This window comes from Pararge aegeria, chromosome Z (genome assembly GCF_905163445.1).
Source record: "Pararge aegeria chromosome Z, ilParAegt1.1, whole genome shotgun sequence".
NCBI classification, from domain to species: domain Eukaryota; kingdom Metazoa; phylum Arthropoda; class Insecta; order Lepidoptera; family Nymphalidae; genus Pararge; species Pararge aegeria.
The window spans coordinates 25,309,785-25,316,322 of record NC_053208.1 but is presented as its reverse complement, the minus strand read 5'-3'; the positions used below and the strand labels follow the sequence as shown (position 1 = coordinate 25,316,322).

The 6,538-nt window shown below is 35.3% G+C and overlaps 1 non-coding gene across 1 annotated transcript; it reads left to right on the top strand.

The window, feature by feature from the left end:
- The first annotated feature begins 6,212 nt into the window (after positions 1-6,212).
- Trnad-guc lies at positions 6,213-6,284 on the top strand. The gene has a single exon. It is a non-coding gene; the product is annotated as a tRNA-Asp (tRNA).
- The last annotated feature ends 254 nt before the right edge of the window (positions 6,285-6,538 follow it).

The window sequence follows — 6,538 nt, the reverse complement described above, 5'->3', positions numbered from 1 at the left end:
TCATTATCAACGTACATGCTATAAAGGGTAAAATATATAGATTCGCATGAATGGTAAATTATTTAGATGATGATGGAGAACTAAAAGTAACATTTCTAAGATGCATGAACAACAAAAAAGTGTTTCGTTTAGACACAACTGACGTAGCTGATATTGACTATAGTCGCATTGTTAAGATCCTTACCAAACCGATGACCAATGTAAAGCGAGGCCATATTATGTTTATTACGAGTTTAAGCAAGATGTCGAGGTATTCGAAGAGAAATTTTCGTTCCGCTTAACTGAGATTTTTTCAAAGAATTGTGTAATTGCCTTTTCTCTATTGGCAATTGCAAAGATTCTGTTTTTTTTTCAATAATCTATTACTGTAACAACATTGTTTTAAAATTAGTGTATAGGTTATCGTATGATGAACTAGATAAACGAAAAATAGTTGTTTTTTGTTTATAGAAGATAAACGATTTTTTATTGCATTTGAATATGCAATACATGATTCGTAGAAAACGTGTTTGCTGCATATGTTTCCTTAATTAAACTGTATAATGTCTCTTGGGTCACTATATTTGTCGTTTGTCTAACTATGTTGTCCCCAAAATCCTCAGTACTGATTCAATTTTTGTAGTTCGCTGTTTATGATAATTACTGTTATTTTTTATGAATGAAAACTTGAAAAAAAAATAAAAAGTAACATAAATCTTGGGGTTTAACACGGATAAGATAAGAAGAACTAAAATTACAACGGAAATAAAATAAAAATCATTACCTTGGTAACCCAAGAGACACAATAAGTGCATTTTTTGAGTTAAAGATACATAATCTTAGTCTCTTTGCGTTGTCGTCTACATGATAACATCAAACTGATTTAGGTATAAAAACACTTTGGTTTTTATCTCATATCGTATTATTTACGTAAATTACTAAATAACATTGTTTACCTAAGGGACAAATTTTAGGGTCAGTTTTGCTTCAAATGCCTAAGAACACTCATAAATTATAGTGAAGAGTGTGGCCCCCCGTATCTATATATTCACCTAAAATAAAATTTTTATTTTTGTAAATTTCAGCAAGGAAAAGTTGACCCACCCACCTAAATTTAATGCCGCATGTCTTTCGAAAAACAAAAACAAACGCAGCCGAAGTTGCGGACAACAGCTAGTTTAAAAATAATTAAGTAAAGAAAAGCATTGATCAACTTGGTTGTTGGATCAAGGGTCGTATACAAAAGGCAGTAATTCTTGAAACAGCAAGTAACGTGAGGAGATTCTTTGCTATGGAGCCCTGGCCACCGGTTGCTTGGGTACTCAAAAGCTTATTGCTAAATGATTATTTAATCTTCCATACCTTCAGAGAGATAGTAAGGCAGGATAGCGCTCGCTTAGTTTCCGGGCCCTTAGCTGTGTTTATATTTTGATTGATAAGTAGTTCTGCATTGAACGGGTTCCAGCCGGACTGCTACTGAAAAGTGAAAGTCAAAGTCAAAGTTAAATATTTCTTCATCTTAGCTTTAAAGCTTCTCTATTTAAGCTTTTAGCGATCACATTATCGAGCAAAAATTATATAATAATGATTTACATAAAATTAAATGGAGCCGGCTAAATTCAATGTTTATGAATCCGGCTTTGCCCCGAGATATAATAAAAATTATAAAAACATTAAAAATTACTAAAAGTACAGGGTATGATGATATCTGTACAAATATAATTAAAAGTGTTTTTACTAACAAAACTTGTTTTGGCTTTTATTAAAATCTGACTGGTATTTCGTTTTCCCGGTCTAAAAGTATACTGTGTTAAGAATAATGTTTCAAGCTATGCCTGTGCCAAATGTACTCTAAAAAAGTATATTTTTTATATCTGATATGGCGGTCTCCACATTATTCAACTAGATGGCGCCACAAACTTCTTGCATCGCGCCAGCGATGTGTTCACAAATAATTACCATAATATATACAACTCCCAATTATGAATCGTCGGACTTCGGTCCCCGAGCGCGAACACCCGCTCGGAGGAAGATCTTCTTTATGTTACGGCCGAGCACATCCCCATAGCTCCCGTAGATCTGGTAGTAACGGTTCTTCGGGCTAATTCCGGGACAAAGACTTCCTGGAATATAATAATATGATTTTACAGAATGCAAGATCAGATCTATAAATAGTTAAAACTTTCTTTGGAACTTGCAATTGTAACCAATAAACAAACATACACGCTTACGCTTTTATAATATCTCGTTATTATACGTATAACGGACGGTTATGCAGACCCAGAAACAGAAGAAGAAGATCAGTACAGATTACGCGTATCTCGGCAACCCCACGATCCTGAGAGAGGTGATTACTTCCAGGTTCAGATGTTTATATGCGACGTTATAACATATAAATAAAAAAAATAAAATCCCCTGACTTCCAATATATTTTACTAGTCAAGCTCATTTATTCGATAACCTTATTAAGGAAGTTGTAAAAAAAATTGTGGCAGCGGTTATTCAAGTTCTTGCATATCATACCCATACTGAGGGAGTTGTGGCTGCGGCCATCTTGGACCGAGTTTCATCAAACTTAGCCACGCGGCTACCGTAGCTTTGATAGTGCATTGGGAAGGAGCTTGACCTCACTTTCGGGGGGCCAAGTTCGAATTCCAGCCTCTACCTCTAACTTTTCTAAGTTATTTGCGTTTGCGTTTTAAGTTATTCAAATATCACTTGCTTCAACAGTGAAGTAAAAAATCGTGAGGAAACCTGCATGCTCCAGAGTTTCAAATAATGTTCTCAAAGGTGTGTGGAGTCCACCAATCAACACTGAGCCAGCATGGTGGACCACGCCCTTAACCCCTTCTCATTGTGGGGAGAGACCCGTGCTCTGTAGTGTTTATATGTGTATATGTATATAATAATTTGAATTTAAAATACGAATTCATACCTTCAAACAAGGAGAAATAGCAAGGCAGGATTGCGCTCGCTTAGTTTCCGGGCCCTTAGCTGTGTTTATGACGGCTTGACGGCTGACTGGCGCAGTGGGCAGCGACCCTGCTTTCTGTGTCCTAGGCCGTGGGTTCGATTCCCACAACGGGAAAATGTTTGTGTGATGAACATGATTGTTTTTCAGTGTCTGGGTGTTTATATTATAAGTATTTATGTGTATTATATGAATAAAAATATTCAGCAGCTATCTTAGTACCCATAACACAAGCTACGCTTACTTTGGGGCTAGATGGCGATGTGTGTATTGTCGAAGTATATTTGTCGAAGTATATTTATATTTTGATTGATAAGTAGTTCTTCACTAGTCGGGTCCCAACCGGACTGCTACTGGAAAATAAAAGTCAAAGTCAAAGTAAAATATTTCTTTATTCAAATAGACATACTCGTAGGTGGCACTTTTGATACGCACAATACACGTTAAATATGTACATAGAAGTGAGTTGATGACGATAACTAAATCTGTAAACAATACATTAGGCATTTGCGTTATCTTCTTGTACTTCAAATGCGCCGAAAAATGAGGACGTATTAACCCAGAGTAAAGACATTAAAATATAGGTTTTATAGGGGTTTGCCATTAGTGTTTAATATTATATTTATCTGACCGCAACTTCGTCTGCGTGAACTTCAATTCTGAAAGGTTGCTAAAATAAAAGCTTCGCTCGATGACATTTTTTAATTTTACCGCATGAACTATTTTAAAGATCGGTATAGCAAATTTCAAAGCTATCTGCTCGCGGCTTAGTTTGTAAACAGTTTTTAATTTTTTCATTGCCGTTTTTGCGTGATTGAGTAACAAACATAAACACTTTCACAAATGTTAGTAGGATATAGGATATAATAAATAACTAATGCCTGTAGTTAACCAGCTTCTTCTCCATTATCTCTCCATATCTCCATTTAGAATGCAGCTTAGAGCACTTATTAAAGTGTTAAATATTTAAAATATCTTTTGGGAAGCACCTATCATTAATGTATCCACCTCTTTAACGTGCGTTGTTTTAATGTCTTGAATAACGCACATTCGGAAGCAGCTGTTAACATAAGGTAGGTGAACCAGAACAATAGAGTATCAAGGACCCCGGTATTGTTAAACCCTACCGAGTCCCGTTGTCTATGTGTGCGTGCAGCGAGCGAGCGCGCATTGCGCATGTCTGCTGCACCAGAAGTAATAGGTTATATAAAAAAATGTTTTTGTTAATTATTACTTACCCGAAGCACTATTTCAATTTATCACAATCATAGCTCTTCTGCAATATAATAGTTTGAGCAGGAACAATCACAATGATGCTACTAATATTACAATTTTTCGAGCTCCGGCAAACGTGTACCAGGGTCGCGCCCCGCGTAGAGACTAAAGAGTCGCGAGGGGCCGAGTGGATAAGGTATACTATTGAGACGGTATACGGTACGCATAGATTTTGGCGCGTCTGTTTTCTTATTGTAGACGTTGTGTATGAACGTTGGTTTGATAAAGAAGAACAATCCAACAAACTTACTTTCGCAACTTACAGATAGGTTTTTCGGGATAAAAAAGTATCCAAATACAGATAAATCCATCACCAATAGTTCCACATTAACAGAGATTGTATGTTTGATTGGTTACTGAGTGGTTATGTACATAGGTATTACAATACCTAAAATAGTTTACCAAAAATAGTAAAATATTACTTATTTTTGGTAACAAAATGTAATTTTTTTGCACCTATTTCTATATCCACTCAGCATAACTCAAAACATATTTTAATTGTATCATTGTAATTTTATTAATTTGTTATTTAATTGTAAATGTGAATAGGTTAGCAATAAGTATTTTTACCAAAGTTTCTCGTTCATCATTTTCCTAGGATACAATAATCCCTATCCCTATCCCTACTAATAATATAAATGGCTTTTGAATGCCCAAGCAACCGGTGGTCAGGGCTCCAGAGTGAGAAACCTCCTCACAATACGCGCCGTTTCAAGGACTACTGCCTTCTGTATCCGACCCTTGATCCAACAACCAAGCGAAAGCTTCTTGAGATGTTGGTCGAAGCTTTTCGCGAGAAGACCATTGACTGAAACGACTATCGGAACAACAACGGTCGACTCAACATTCCACATGGCGGTAATCTCGTGAGCAAGGTCCAAGTATTTAGATATATAAATGTGAATGTAAGTTTGTTTGCTACGCTTTCACGCAAAAACTACTAAACCGATCATCTGGAAACTTTGTACACATATTCCTAAAAAAGTTGTCAGAAATGCTCTTCGTTAACTTTAGCATATTATATATCAACTAATAACGCGATTTCGATTCTTCCTTTACCGATCACTATTCTTTGTAAATGATAGGAAGAGCTATGACTGAGAAGACAGTTCTTTTAAGATAGTGTTTATTATGTGAATAGAAAAATTTATTATTAAAAACTACACCAGTTATTTTTTTATATAAGAATACACAACTTAAAAATCTCAGTAGAATTACACCTAAATTTAATGCCACATGCTAACAACAACAGCATATATGCTAGTTTAATAATAAGTAAGTAAAGAAAAGATCTTTGATCAACATTTTATGAAGCTTTTGCGTGGTTTTTGGATCAGGGTCGTATACGAAAGGCAGTAATTCTTGAAACGGCACGTAACGTGAGGAGATTCCTCACTCTGGAGCCCGGATCACCAGTTGCTTGGTTACTCAAAAGCTCCGCAAGCAGAGGAGTTGTTTTGTTTTTTAAATTTTAAATAGTATTTTTGTTTTATTATTATTATTATTATTATCTATATCTATTCAACTGAGCTTATAAATACAGCAATCATTGATTGATGTTGCAAAATTGCATTCCATTGCGTGCAAACGAAGAACGATGCCTGCCAATATTTATACTGAAAACTGAAAAGTATTATTTTTGTTATATTAAATTACTTCCACAATCAGTGCCCGCCACATGGACGGTATGTTTGTATTTAAAATTAAAATAAAGTACAAAGAGTTTTATTTTAAGCCTAAAATATTAAAAAGATTGTAATAAACTTATATGTTTAGGTTAACTTGATCGCATTTGTTGTCTTACATAGTAGGATATGATAGTAAAATCTATTTACCTTTTTCAGTTACTTCCCCCCCCCCCCCCCCAAGACCACTGGGTGAAAATATTATTAATAATTTAGTTTAGTTAGTTCGGTAAGACAGTTTTGTGTGCAGGCAAAATAATTACTTAAGAACTCAGTCCATTAGTTGACTATTGTTGTAATGATCCTCGGTAGTATAGTGGTCAGTATCCCCGCCTGTCACGCGGGAGACCGGGGTTCGATTCCCCGCCGGGGAGGCGTGTTTTTTTTTAAACATAGAAAATTTGTTTCAATTAATGCACTTTATTATTATACTTTAGTATTATATTTTAATTTACAACATAAAATATTTTATTATAGTATAGTAAAACTAATGATGAAACCACATCGGCCGCGAATAATCTGTTGAAAACATTTTTTTCTCGTTTCTTACGCGGTCTTAAAACGTAAGGCGTAAGGCGTCTTAAGGCGTCTTAAGGCGTACAAGGTCGGTGTCCTTTAAATCTGAAAA